The 14,491-nt window shown below is 51.3% G+C and overlaps 1 long non-coding RNA gene across 1 annotated transcript in view; it reads right to left on the bottom strand.

Annotated features, from left to right (window-relative positions):
* Positions 1–14,238, bottom strand: part of LOC127491737 (uncharacterized) — an 81,998-nt gene extending 67,760 nt beyond the window's left edge. Inside the window, exon 1 of the long non-coding RNA XR_007920630.2 lies at positions 14,068–14,238. This is a non-coding gene — a long non-coding RNA (uncharacterized lncRNA). The remainder of the gene's footprint in view (positions 1–14,067) is intronic.
* Positions 14,239–14,491: the final 253 nt, after the last annotated feature.

The raw sequence follows: 14,491 nt of genomic DNA, 5'->3' as shown, positions 1-14,491 counted from the left end.
AGCTGGGAATTCAAGCTAGGGTGGCTGGCACTCAACTCCTTGGGCCATCACCACTTCCCTCTAGGGTCTGCATTAGCAAGAAGCTAAAATTAGCAACCAGAGCTTGGAATTGAACCAAAGCACTCCAATATGGAGAACAGATACCTTAACCAGCTCTTAACTGCTAGGCCAAATGTCTATTCCTGAATTTGGCTCTTTACTAACTACTAGTAATCTCTGCTTTTAAAAACTATGTATAGGGGTCAGCATTGTGGTGCGGTGGGTTAAGCTGCCACTTACTATACCAGCATCCCATATTAGGATGCCTGTTGGCATCCCAGCTGTCTTACTTCTGAGCCAGCTCTCTGCTGGGAAGGCAGCAGAAGGTAGCCCAAGTGCCTGGGCCCCTGCCACCCACACGGGACACCCAGATGGTGTTTCAGGCTCCTGGCTTCAGCCTGGCCCAACCTCAGTTGTTGTGACCATCTGGGGAATGAACCAGTGGATGGAAGATATCTCCCTGTCTGTCTACCCACCCCTGTCACTCTGCCTTTCAAATAAATATATAAATCTTTTTTAGAAAATAAAAACTATGTATATATTTATGTCATACATATTTATTTTCCTCTGCTCTGTTAGTGGTGCCTTTATTGTTCAAGCCCCTCAGCCTCCAAAACGCGACCCCCTTTGACGCCTCTCCCTCATGACAGCACTCAGTTGATGATGGAGAACCTGTTACGCACAATGAAGTTGGTCTCGATAGAGAAAGGAACTGAGGGTAACAGAGCAAAGAAGGCTAACTCAAGGGCCCATCACTATGCAAGCGTCATCAGGATGATATAGTGAACACAACATTCATAGCAAATTACAGAGAGCTCTGGGTCAGGATCCAGATAAAACCAATAAAGAAGTTTGCCAGGGATGAAAGGCTCATCGATGTCCTCCGGAGACTGCGTCCAGGGGACAACACTTTAAACTATGTTTGACTTAATCCTGCTTAGATCGGGGGCTGGCACTGTGGCACAGTGGGTTAACGCTCTGGCCTGAAGCGCCGGCATCCTATATGGGCACCGGTTCTAGTCCCGGCTGCTCCTCTTCCAATCCAGCTCTCTGCTATAGCCTGGGATAGCAGTAGAGGATGGCCCAACTCCTTGGGCCCTGCACCCACGTGGGAGACCTGGAGGAGTCTCCTGGCTCCTGGCTTTGGATCTGCGCAGCTCCGGCCATTGCAGCCATCTGGGGAGTGAACCAGAAAATGGAAGACCTCTCTCTCTCTGTCTCTACCTCTCTCTCTAACTCTGCCTGTCAAATAAATAAAATAAACCTTTTAAAAAAATCCTGCTTAGATCCAAGCAAATCCAAGCACCACTCACCACTTCCTGACCCCTCCTCCACAGTAATTGGCATTTGATGTCCAACCTGAACCATGGAGAAAGGATCGAACCCAGGGCATGTTCTCCACATTCTCCGAGGTGCCCCTCCACAGGAACAGTAATACTCTCACTGCCTATTAACGAGTCCAGACGTGTAAGGTGCTGACCCTTGCTGCAATAGTTTCTAGTGCTACCATGAAAAGACATAGCAGGCTGAGTGCCGTCAACAGCAGAAACACATTGTCCCACAATTCTGGAGTCCAAGAAGTTCAAGACCGAAGTGTTTGTTCCAGGCCTCTCTTGTTGGCTTGTATCATCTTCCTTCTGTACATGTCTGCTTCTTAATCTCCTCTTCTTGTACGGTCACCAGTCATACTGGATCAGGCCCACCCTCTTCACCTCACTTCACCTTAATTACCTCGGTAAATACTCTGTCTTTGAAGACCACCACATTCTGAGGTCCCGGGAGTTAGGACTTACAACCATCCCAACCAGTGGAAAGGAGGAAGAAACTGAGTTACAGCACTCTACAGCGTGTTCAGTGTTATCACCAGGAAGGTGTCATTCCAATCTTCCACCTCCCCATGCCCCCTTACAGATTAGGAAACTGAATTCAGAATGGCTACTTCCTGTGTCCAAGATCACCTAGCAAGTGAAGGCAGGAACTGATTCTGACCCACCTTCCTGATTCCATGTCCAAGGGTCTCTCCACCCTGGACTCCTACAGCAACCCTGGCCTGGAGCCTCATGCAGCCATGAAGCTTACGGCGCACAGGTTCTAGCTCTTCTCCATCACCTGCAGCTTTCACTTTACATCATTATTTTGGTATCAGTTTCCTATTCGTATGATTTTTCTCCCCAACCACATTTTCAGTGTGTTAGGACAGCAATGGCTTTTCATTTGCACAGATCCCTTCCATAGCAAGGCTCTTTGGCAACGGCTGCTGTTGTTGTGTGGGGACCAGGTTGAGGGTATTCTCTGAATAATCTAAAGGACATACCCACCCCTCCAGGGAAGCACACACATTCCTGAGATTGTTGGGCTGGATCCAGCTAGACAGATGGGCCTCTGTCTCCTTCTCCCAACACAGTGGCTCCACAAACCAATTAATTCCAGAGACGATGCCCAGCCATCCCCGCCTGGCCCCAGGGCCCTCCCAGAGCTGGGAAGATGCCAGGCCTCAGCTTGGGTGGGGCACCTCCAGAGTTTAGCTCCTGGCAACAGGGCTGGATAGCCACACTGGCCTGTTTGCCTCTGTCCCTCCCTGTACTCCATCTCCCCTCTCTCTTCTTTCCAGGCTCCCAAGGTTGTCTAAACCTAACCTCTATCTCTTGCTGGTTACCAGAGGCTATGTACTACTCTAACCACTATAGAGCAAATCCACCATGTGGAACAAGAACTCCAGAAACAGTGTCAAAATAGTCCTAGAGTTCAGTTCTACCTCCCCAGTACAGGGAGCCAATCTGGAAAGAAAACTCAAATAGTCTACATGGCTCTTCTGGTCACTCTGCAGTAAACACCCCCCCCCCATCCCTGCACATGGTTGTGTTAAAGTGCAGTCTTAATTCAGTACCTACAATGGCCCACTGCCATGGAATAGACAAAACTTGCAACTTGACTTCAGATGTCCTCCCCTGTCCAGCTGGGCTCTGCAGCATACAGCCTCTTTATCCATGTGTGACTTACCAGGGAGAAAACCAGGGGTGTGGGGGTGGGGCCTACAGTGGTCACAGAGGTGACTGCCCAAATCTCTCTCAGGAAAACCTGCTGTGGGGAGCAGAGTTGACTGATACCCCTGTTGCCACCCTTGGATCCAGCCCACATTTGCAACCACACCGTGGTTGCCAGGGATGCCCCAGCCGGAGGCTGAGCATGGCACAGGTGCCAGAACCAGGCCACTCCTGCCTGCGGGGGACCCTTCCTACAGGCCAGCTTTGCGTGGGCCTAGCTGGGCGCTTGCCAGCCTCAGCCAGCTTTGTACAGCGTTGCACTGTGGTCTGAGAGTCTTCCGCCCAATCTTCTTTCTTTTCCCCTTCTGAATCAGGTTCCAAAGCCTTTCTCTGCCCAATCTGCTTCTCCAGGACCCGGGCCCTTGTGTAGCCTTCCTTTCTCCCCTCTGGCATCTTCTACTCCTGTAGCCAAAGGGCCAGTAGTGTCGCTCCCCGTCTTCATGGGGGAACGACACTAAACCCTGCCTAGGCTTCATATCCGAGTCACGGCACCATTATGTCGCTCCCCCTCTTCGTGGAGGAGCAACACAGGACCCTGTGCTGTTCTTTTGTCTGCTCGGCCCTCCCCGGGTTTGCTGCTGGTTCTTCCCGGGTTGGCTACTATCCCTTCCACCTCCGTGGAAGGGCAGTTCCCCCTGGCCGCATTCCCCACTTCCGCAGGGGAGCGGCACACCGCCGGCCGGGTCTCTCGGGGGCTGCACGGGTGTTCCTTCAGCTAGATGTTCCCCATAGATGTTCCCTGTGCATGCCGTCTCTCTCCTCCTTTATAGTCCTCCTCCGCCAATCCCAACTCGGCTGCCCACACGCCGAGTACGCTGCTCTCCAATCAGGAGCAAGTCCTACAGTTTATTAGTTGAACTGGAGGCAGCTGTGCGGAAGCTGTTTACTTCTCTCCCAGCGCCATATTGTGGGAGAGCAGATGCATAGAATAAGTCCTAATTCGAGTAACTTAGTCTAGTCCGGATTGCTCCCCACAGATCCCCCTTTCTTTTTATTTAGCGTTGATACGCGCCTGTCTTCGGTGTCCCGCGGCACACACTCTGCTCTACTTGCTAGAGTTGCCACAGGCTCTTACAAGTCCTATCAGGCAAACCGAATCCGGGTCCTCTCTTCGCCATGTTGTGAGGAGGTTTTTAGGCGCTGATGTGTGCCTGTGTTCGGTGCCCTGCAGCGCATGCTCTGGTCGAGCCTGCAGGGGCTTACAAAACCTATCAGGCAAACCGAATCCAAGCCTTCTCATTGCCGTATTGTGGGGGAGACTTATTAGTGTTGGTTTGTGCCTATCTTCGGTGACCTGCAGCTCATACTCTGGTCGAGCTGCTTGCTGGCGCTTACCGCCTTAAATCAGGCAGACCGAATCCAAGCTTAATATTGTTGTATTGTGGGGAAGCCTTACTGATGTTAATTCGTGCCTGTCTTCGGTGACCTGCGGCGCATAAGCTGCTAGCTGCCCGCAGGTGCTCATCGCCTCACTTGATTAGGCAGACCGAATCCAAGCTCTCACATTGCAGTGTTGTAGGGAGGCCTTTTTATTTCTCTATTTCTCTATCTCCGGGCATTCCTATTTCTCCCATTTTATTTCTATCTTCCAGCATTCCTATTTTTCTCATCTTACTTCTAAACTTCTGTTTCTCTTATCCCCGCAGCTTTCCGGCACCTCGCCCCGCCGGCGGGTTCCCGGCTCTGCGCCGCTTCAGCCCGCGCGCCTCTCTCATCTGCGCAGCTTCCCGGCTTTGCGCGGCTTCCCGGCTTCGCGCGCTCCGCGGTCTCCACGCTTAACCCTTTCGCGTCTGAACCACGGCCTACGCCAGCCCCGTTCCCTATCTATTCACGCCCCGTGCTCTCTCTGCACGCGGCGGCTTCCGCGAGTAACACAGCGTAGCTTACGTGTCCGCCACTATCATTCAATCTAAGTTCCCCGGGCTAGCCTGGCGAATTCAACCCAGCGTACGTCTCCGCCCCATGATTTGGCTTCCCGTCCTTTGCTCCCCGGGCTAATCAGACGGATCCCAATCTGGCTCACGTTTCAGCTTCTGGTTTCAACTTTTCGCCCCCTATTCCCGGGCTAACTTGGGAACCCCAAAGTGGCTTTCGTTTCCGCCTTGGCCTGCCCCCCGCGGCTTCAATTTCCCTAACATTTTTCTCTACCCGGTATGTTTCCCCAAGCTTTCCTCCAACGATATTCCTCCCTCATTTCTCCTGGCCTCTCCCCACAGTCCGCGTCCGAGTCTGTTTGTTCTAGCTCTCACTTTCGCTTTCGACCTTAGAGATTTCTCCCAGCTTCCCCCCGTAGTCCGTATCCGAATCTATGCCTAGGCTTTCAATAGCTTCTTCCGGCACCTCTTTCGTCCGGCTTTTCCCTAGGCTGTTTGCTAGTCTCTCTCTCCGATATTTTCCCAGTTCTTCCCGTTTCTTCCCTCCTAAGTTTGCTATCCGTCCTAGGTTTCCTATCCGAGCTAGGTTTCCTATCCGAGTCACGGCACCATTATGTCGCTCCCCGTCTTCATGGGGGAACGACACTAAACCCTGCCTAGGCTTCATATCCGAGTCACGGCACCATTATGTCGCTCCCCCTCTTCGTGGAGGAGCAACACAGGACCCTGTGCTGTTCTTTCGTCTGCTCGGCCCTCCCCGGGTTTGCTGCTGGTTCTTCCCGGGTTGGCTACTATCCCTTCCACCTCCGTGGAAGGGCAGTTCCCCCTGGCCGCATTCCCCACTTCCGCAGGGGAGCGGCACACCGCCGGCCGGGTCTCTCGGGGGCTGCACGGGTGTTCCTTCAGCTAGATGTTCCCCATAGATGTTCCCTGTGCATGCCGTCTCTCTCCTCCTTTATAGTCCTCCTCCGCCAATCCCAACTCGGCTGCCCACACGCCGAGTACGCTGCTCTCCAATCAGGAGCAAGTCCTACAGTTTATTAGTTGAACTGGAGGCAGCTGTGCGGAAGCTGTTTACTTCTCTCCCAGCGCCATATTGTGGGAGAGCAGATCCATAGAATAAGTCCTAATTCGAGTAACTTAGTCTAGTCCGGATTGCTCCCCACACCAAAGGGCCAGTAGAAACCAAGGACAAGAATGGTCAGTCCTGCCCCTTTTCCCTCTCTGTTCCTCCTGTCTCACCTGGCTGTTTTTCCTAGTAGAAGCAGGGGGAAAGGAGGGCAATTACTTGACTGGCCCTGACCTAAGATGACCTTGGACCTGCCAGGGCTTTTACACTGACAGTTACCCTCATGCGGCATTTTCATGGGCCCTGCCATGTGGGCACGCATCTTCCACCAGCTGTGCACAGCACCGGCATCCCATATTGGAGAACCAATTCCAGTCTCAGCTGTTCTGCTTCCAATTTGCTTCCTGCTAAAGAGCCTTGGAAGGCAGCAGATGATGGCCCAAGTGCTTCAGCCCCTATAATCCACGTTGGAGACCAGGATGGGTTCTGGCTTCGGCCTGGCCCAGTCTAGCTGTTGAAGCCATTGGAGAGTTAACCAACAGACAAGCTCGCTCGCTCTCTCTCCCTTTGATTCCTCCTCCTCCCCAATAACAAATACATAAATAAATCTATAAAATTAAAAATAATTTATAAGGTGCATGGTACATGATTATATGGCGGAGAAAACACAAATTCTAGAATCAGTCAACTTGGAGAGTCAGAGCTCAGCTCTAAGGACCAGCTGTGCAACCATGGGCAAGATACTTATCCTCATTAGCCTCAGTTTCCTGATCTGAAAAATGGACACAATAAAAGTACCTACATCGTGGGATGGTTGTAACATGAGGCTTGATAAAGGGCTGGGTAGGAAACAAGCTCCTGGGTGCACCTCTCTCACCGCAGAGGCTGATGACTTCTAGGCAAAGCCTCTCGGGCACCAGGCCCAGGACCCGCTGGCCCACTGTGGTTGTGAGCGTCACAGTGCAAAGGCCCCAGATGGGCCGGGGCCTCACGCCATCTTTCCTGCACCCCACACGCTGTACCTCCCAGGCCCGGGCAGCACAGCAGGTCACCTCCGGGCCCTGCAGTGGTCTCACAGCTTTCCCTCATCTGCCTCCTCACTGCCCCATCCTCGTACAGATCTGCCTCGTGGTCCAGCAGATCCCTTCCCTCATTGAGCTCACATTCTACTGCCCATGCCAATCTTGCTCATTAGCATATAAGCTTCTCAATAAGAAGTGTGCATGGGAGGTCTGGTGCACTAGAGCTGACCAGGAATATTTGCTGAAATAAAATGCAAAAGTGTCTCTGTTGCTTCTCCACCAGGGGAGAACCCCCACCCTCTTCCCTTACAGCCTAGCTCCGAGGATTAATGAGAAGCGACGTGATGGTGCTTTGTAAAGTTAAAACCGTTTCAGCCAGATAACAGCTCTAAACACAGCAGCTACTGAGCAATGCGAACTATGGGCAGCACACCCTGTATCACCACTTCCTTGCAAAATTCTAAACACGTGAAAATACAGATTGTCATCCCTTTTAACAGAGGAGAAAGCCAAGGCTCGGAGCAGTGGTGTGATGGCCCATGGAGGAGAACCACACTGAACCCAGTGTGCCCGGCCCTGGTCCCTGAATGCTCCCCACCACGCCACGCAGAAAACAAACTGCTCTCCAGTGTGACACACTTTCTCCTCTTAGGAACGACACACTTCTGCATCCCCCAAGGGGCTCCTTAGCAGGGACTGTGTCTGCCCTAAATGACAGAAGAGAGGGTAAACCAGCCGCTGGCACTGAGGAGCCCAGATGTGGAATTTCCTGGCCAGCCCTGGGCCTGTCCCCTCACCCCACCCTGCCCCCAGTGTCCTAGTGGACGTGGTGCCCTCGGGCTCTCTGAGCAGTGGAGATCTTCAGAGGCTGCAGCAGCCTTGATCTACAGCTATGACAGGTGACTAATCTCCCTGCGGTGGGGAGGGAGGCACCTGCTGAGGTGCCGCTCTTTACACACACACACACACACACACACACACACACACACGGGCCTTGAGACTCCGTTCAGCAGAAAGGAGGGGGAGGAGAGAGCAAGTGAGTGACAGGGGAGGCCCAGTGTTCTCGATTCACCTGGTGAGGCTGCGAGTGCCTCTCATCTGGGGCTGCTTCCCAGGCCTGAGGTTGGTACCTGGCTGTCTCAGCAAGGCCTCTGCTCATCACCATGAAGGAGCAGAAATTTGGAATTAAAAAAAAACCCACAGTTCCAGGATTCTGGAGCCCTAGTTCATGAGGCTATGTTTCCCATGTCAATAAACAGCCAGCTCCCTGTGTCTTTTTTTTTTTTTTTTTTTTTTTTTTTTGGACAGGCAGAGTGGACAGTGAGAGAGAGAGAGCAGAGAGGAAGGTCTTCCTTTGCCATTGCTTCACCCTCCAATGGCCGCCGCAGCCGGCGCACTGCGGTCGGTGCACCACGCTGATCCGAAGGCAGGAGCCAGGTACTTCTCCTGGTCTCCCATGGGGTGCAGGGCCCAAGCACTTGGGCCATCCTCCACTGCACTCCCTGGCCACAGCAGAGAGCTGGCCTGGAAGAAGGGCAACCGGGACAGAATCCGGCGCCCCGACTGGGACTAGAACCCGGTGTGCTGGCACCGCAAGGTGGAGGATTAGCCTAGTGAGCCGCGGCGCCGGCCCCTTAAAGTGTCTTATGACTGCTATAATTCCGTGGGGGAAAGGTCATATTTGCCACTGTGCTATTAGCGTAGCACACAGGCTAAGACGCAAACAACTCCACACCAATGTAAATATTTTTAATGGCGTCATTCCAGCTCTCTGGTGCGTGCGCTTCCAGATGATCACACGGTGGAAAGTCAGGGAGGGAGACCTCCGCTGAGAAGGAGGGGCTGAACCCGGAGACAGCCGGCTCCAGCCTGGTGTGAAATCGGGTCTGAGTCCTGCATCTGAAACTACATTTACTCACCCTTGCTTGAGATTTGATCACTATCTGATTGGATTATGAAACAGAAAGCTGAATGTTTAAACAGTTTTCGAGGAACCTTCACACCGCCAGCACAGGGACTAGAAAAGGGATGAAGCAGGCTGACCTGGGGCAAATCACTGACCCACCCTGGGCCTTGGTTGCCCAATCTGTAAAGTAAGAATAAGACACCCTGCCCTGCTGCCTCTGGGGCAGTAGTCAGGCCTACCTTGACGCCTTGCAGGGCCCAGGGCAAGTTACAAATGGAGGCCCATAAAAGCATATGTCATAGTATCCAAAAGTTATAAATCAAGCTAATAAACCACCAAAATATGCTTTATCCTCTGACCCTGACAAATCTATTGGACTTCAGAACTCTTGGATGCCTCAGAGTTCCACAGCACAGCCTGGACAAAGGCTTCCCCTGTTGCCATCTTCTCAACCCACGAAGGGCCTTGCACACATGCTCATGTGTAACCCAGCCTGCAAGTGCTCACCCTACACACACACACACACACACGCCTGCCAGTGGGCCCTGGGGTGTGTGCGCCAGCAGCACCGACCTCTCTCTAGAGGAGGAACTGAGGAAAGAGGCTTGGTCATGAAACCAGGGCTGTTTGGGCTGGAAACTACAGGGTCCTGGGTACGCTCAGAGTCGTCTGGAAGAGCAAGCAGTCCATTGACTTCACAGACTCCCACTGTGGTCAAGTGGACATCCATAGGAGGCCACAGAGGGATCAGGCAAGAACCCATTTTGCATGAGTCTAATAGCAACTGTAGACATGGTACAAGTGACATACACAATATGGGCCAATTCTTTAAAATATACGGAACACCTTCCAGTCCATGAGGGGAAAAAAAAAAAAAACAGCTCCTCCATAGAGAATAAAGAGATCTCATATAAAAAAAAATAGGAATAACTCCTAAGATGAAAAGGCCAAAAGTTTGGGAGCACATTTTGTCGACACGAATGCGAGAGGCAGTTACTCTGATCCCACTGCTGGTGGGAGAGGAGGTGGGATGGGCTCTTGGAAGCAGCTTGGAAACTATTATAGAGACTAAAAATACATACACTCTTTGACCCAGCAATTCTACCATCTAGTTGCAGAATCTCAATAAATACTTCAACAGGAAGGACTATTCATCACAGCATTTTTTAATAGCAAAATATTGGAAGCAACCTAAAAGTCCACCAATGCCAAACTAGTTCGCTCAACAATGTCTTCCCATGCAACAGAATAGTGTGGAGCAGATCTGTGTGAGCCCAGACATGCAATGGCCTCCAACATTCATCGCAAAGTCATAAAAAGAAGAATGGCCCAGACGGTGGTGCTGTGCCGAGGTTTTTTGCCGAAAGAAAAAAACACATATACAAGGGAATTTGAGAAAGTCTATGGAAAATGGAATTAAAAGACAGGTTTATTTTGATGCCAAAAAAAAAAAAAAAAAAGAAGCAAAAATTCACACTTAGGAGAAGTCTTCGAACACTGGATGGGAAATGCGTATCGTGGAAAAACTAAGCATGGATTTCAAAATTTTATGCTCTAGTGAACTTATCTTTTATTTCCATTTTCCATGACCTTTTCAAAGTCCCTCTGTGGATTTAGGTTTAATGTGCAGGATTCTCTGCATCTGGGAGGGGTACTATCCAGCTGACACAGTGAGACGCAGGAGACAGACTTTTTTATTATTTACTTTTATGCCTTTTGAATTTTGCACCACGTATATATTTGACTTACTACAAAATATTCAAATAATAAAAAATGAAAAGCTTGGTACAGACTCTGCTTGCCTCTTTCTTAATGGCATATATTTTTATACCTTATGTCACCATGATTTAGATAGCTTTTTACATTGCCTTCTATATTTTATGATTTGTGAGGGCAGAATTCATGTCAAATGATACCTAATTCTTTGTGCATTTATTATATGCCAAGTTCCCTTCTTAACACCTCAAATGCAGTATCTCACCTATTTCTCCATGACGGCCTCTGACATGCAGGCTATTATCCCCATTTCACAGCTGGGGAACCTAAGGCTCAGGCAGGATGATGAAAACTTTCCCAAAGCCACTGAGCTGCAAGATGGGGAAACTGCCTGATTCCAGAACTGGCTGACTCCATTTCTGGCTGACTTCAAGATCGCCTTGACCACTACGCATAGTAGCTCATTGTTTCTATTCCCCTCACCATGCCGACACACACTCACACATAGGACCGGGAACTTCGGGAGAACTCAATGACCGCTTGTTCAATGGATGAGTGAGTGAGTGAGTGAGTGAAGGAACTACTACACCAACAGGGATCCTGCATCTGCTCCTTCCAGGTCGTATGCATGCTGTTCCCAGATTTAGGGAGGGTGGAGAAGCATGGCCTCCTTATAAATCACCGTTAAGTTTCCTTTCCCCATTTCTGTCTGGAGAAGGAGTTGACCAACTAAGGAAGATGAAGGGGCTGGTGGTTTTGCACCAAAGACATTTGTTAAGCAAAGATGCTGGGCTTGGCCAAGAGCCTGAGGGCCTAATCCGTCACCTCTGCATAAAACATTGCTCACCTCTCGAAGTTCAGAAATGTCAAAGAACAGAATGCATGGGCTCTGGCCACACAGAGCCTGTGGGCTCCCTCCGCAGCAGGTCAGCTTGTGCAGTCCGAGAGCTAAGCAGCAGCAAATCACATATAGGATCTCCCTGTGCAAGCAAAGCAACACACGTTGCTGGTCCCCTCCCCCAAAAAGCAGCAGGCGTCCTCATGTGTCTGATGGGTTTCCAGACTCAACACAAAGCGCACTTAGGGCTTCCGCGAGGCGATCTGAACTAAGCCTGTGATCCTTACACACAACTCTGTCTCCTCATCTTGCATGATTTATGTGGGGTTTAAATAATAAATGACATGGATGCTGTAGAATTCATGGTGCTCCAAGTAGGTCATTAAATAAATCACTGTATAATTTATATAAATGAACCTAAATCATGTAGTAGGAGGATTTCATTAGGAAATCAATCCCGTGTGTGGATAAACACGAGGACTGGCGGGAACAGGGGTGTTTTTGAGAAGTCCCTGTGTCCGTGACCTCACATGAATGTGCTCTGGGCTGGGGGGCATTTCACCCCGGCCACCCACTTAGCCACGGGCTCAAGCTTGCAGTCCCCAAGAAGGCCTCCTCCTCCAACTCTGAGTCCCTGAGCTGGCTCATCCAGCAGGCATCCGTCCCCAACAGGAACTCAGATACCTCCCGCCATCTCCATAGCAGAGGCTTGTTGCATTTTCAGTGAGGAAACCCACGGGGCTCTCCTGCCAATTACCAGCCCAGGCTGACCTTGAACACAGGCCAAAAAAGCAGCCCAAGTGTGTTTGGCTGGCAGGACTGTTCACCTTGCCGTGGGCAGACATCTGCCTGACGCTACCGCCAATCAGCGGATGCCCACCCCAGCCTCCGTGCAGAATCCCTCCCAGCCTGCGTGGGGAGACACAAAGGGGCAAGTCTGACTCGGGGAGCTTAAACCCCTCGGCCTCCTCTCCAGGCTCACCCTAGGACAAGGGATGCCCAGGACCTCCAGCCCAGCCCAGAAAGCACGTTAGGAAGAGCAGCCTGTGGCAGCTCTACCAGCCAGGGGTGGGAGGCCTGCAGGCCGATCCTATTGAATGCAGGGATGTCTTAGCAAGAGGGAATTTGAGCAAGAGGGGGGCTGTGTTTTTGAAACCACACTTGCGAAAGGTCAGTGAGGTCAAGTTCACCTAGATGCAGATGAGAAGCTGACCTAACAAGTTCTTCAAACGTTACAGGCTCTGGGAGGCTCCTCAGAACCTTCTGGGCACTTGGGCAGCAAGGCAAGCTGAGGGAGTCAGGAGGTGACAGACACAGGAGCATCCAGCACGTTTCAGTCCCTCTGAGAATGGCAGTGACTCTGACCCCGCCAACACCTGAGTGCCAGAACCTCTTGGCTGGCACACTGTGAACACTGCAGGTCCAGGGGTCAAGATGGCTCTTTAGGGGCCAGGGTGCAGAGAGCCTTGAAGACCACAAATCTGCCACCCCATGGCTTGGGGACCAGGCCCTTCTCACCCTCTGTACCTGTGGGTCACCTTTGCTCTAACATCCACGAGTTAAATGAATTCACTGTCCTTCTCTCTTCTCTGCTGGACTCAGTGGTACCGTGTCCACGATGTTCCTCTCCCACCCACTGTCTTCACCCCAAGCCAGCTCTCATCATCTCACATGTGAGGAACAGAAATACACCTGCAACACTGGGAGGAGCCTGAGAGTTCTATCCGTCTTGTGGCAGATGAAGAAACATAGGCTCGGAGAGGAAGTAATGGACCCAAGAGCACACAGCTGCTTAGAGGTAAAACTGGAGGCCTTTCCCTTACTGCACAGGCTACCTTCACAGCGGCAGCCCAACCCCTTATCCTTTCCCTTGTAAGCCCCTCCCACGGCACTTCTGGGGGCCCCACCCATCTCACTCACAAGCCTAGAAACCAGCAGTTGGCACACTCCCCTGGTTACAGTTTCCTGGATTAGGAATGTTCATCTGCTTCCGCCAGCCAGATTTCCTCTCCCAGTGTTTGGAACTAGGAATGAGGACATTCTAACTCCGTCTGAGTTAGTCTCTGGAAGATGGCTCTATGCTCACCCTGTGCTCCGAGGTGCAAAGGAAGGAGGCTACAGAGGAATGCAGACACAGAAAGGAGAGATGAGAAGGAGAGAAGACTGGTGGCTTTGTGACTCATCCCGGCCCTTCCCGTGGGCCCTAGCCCCTACTGGGCCACAAGGATGGCTTTAGGGTGAAATCTCAGGGGAAAAAAAAACTGAATTTGCCATGCAAATAACTTCAAAAGTCTCTTATCCTTGTAGGATTGTGCTCTGAGCTATCTCAATCTGGTTCCTGTTGCTTGCAATCAAAGAGTCTGAAGTAATTCACTACTCACCTCAAGCACCCCAATATGTGAAGGAGGATGTGTGCTGAGGATGTACACGAATGTTCTGAACTCCTGCCACGGAACACCATAGCTCCCCACCCAGCCTGAAACTCTCCTCCAACTTAAATTCACAGACATCATCTTTCTTGTCTTGACTGACCTCATCCCATCACCTCAGTGGGCTTACCCTCTCCTGTACAGGTTCTGCTTCTGCATCTTCACAAATGCCTTTGTGCCTTCTGCAATGCCCTGGACCTTCTCTCCGGCACTCTCTGTCCCTGAGTGGCTCCAAATTAACTTTCCCTGGAAAAGCTGTCCGGAAAAGCCTCATCCAACTCTAAACAGTTCCTCCAGTCCCAGCTCCACTCTGTTTCCTCTTCCTGTACGGAACAAGTCCATACAAGCACACTCCCAGTGACGTGAATTCTGTTACGTCTTGTCTGGTGTGAGGGCTGACTTCCCGCTGGTCTATAAGCCCGCTAGCAAGGCAGACAAGGCAGGCCCTCCCCACAGCATCCAGTGCAGTACTTTCTGCATGACAGACAATAAATGTAACTGCCTGACAGTCTTAAATGGGAAAAGTAATAGGCCAGCGTCCAAACTTGCTCCCT

Source organism: Oryctolagus cuniculus, chromosome 1, assembly GCF_964237555.1.
Source record: "Oryctolagus cuniculus chromosome 1, mOryCun1.1, whole genome shotgun sequence".
Classification (NCBI taxonomy): domain Eukaryota; kingdom Metazoa; phylum Chordata; class Mammalia; order Lagomorpha; family Leporidae; genus Oryctolagus; species Oryctolagus cuniculus.
The sequence above is the reverse complement of the archived record's forward strand: the minus strand, read 5'-3'. Positions and strand labels throughout refer to the sequence as shown.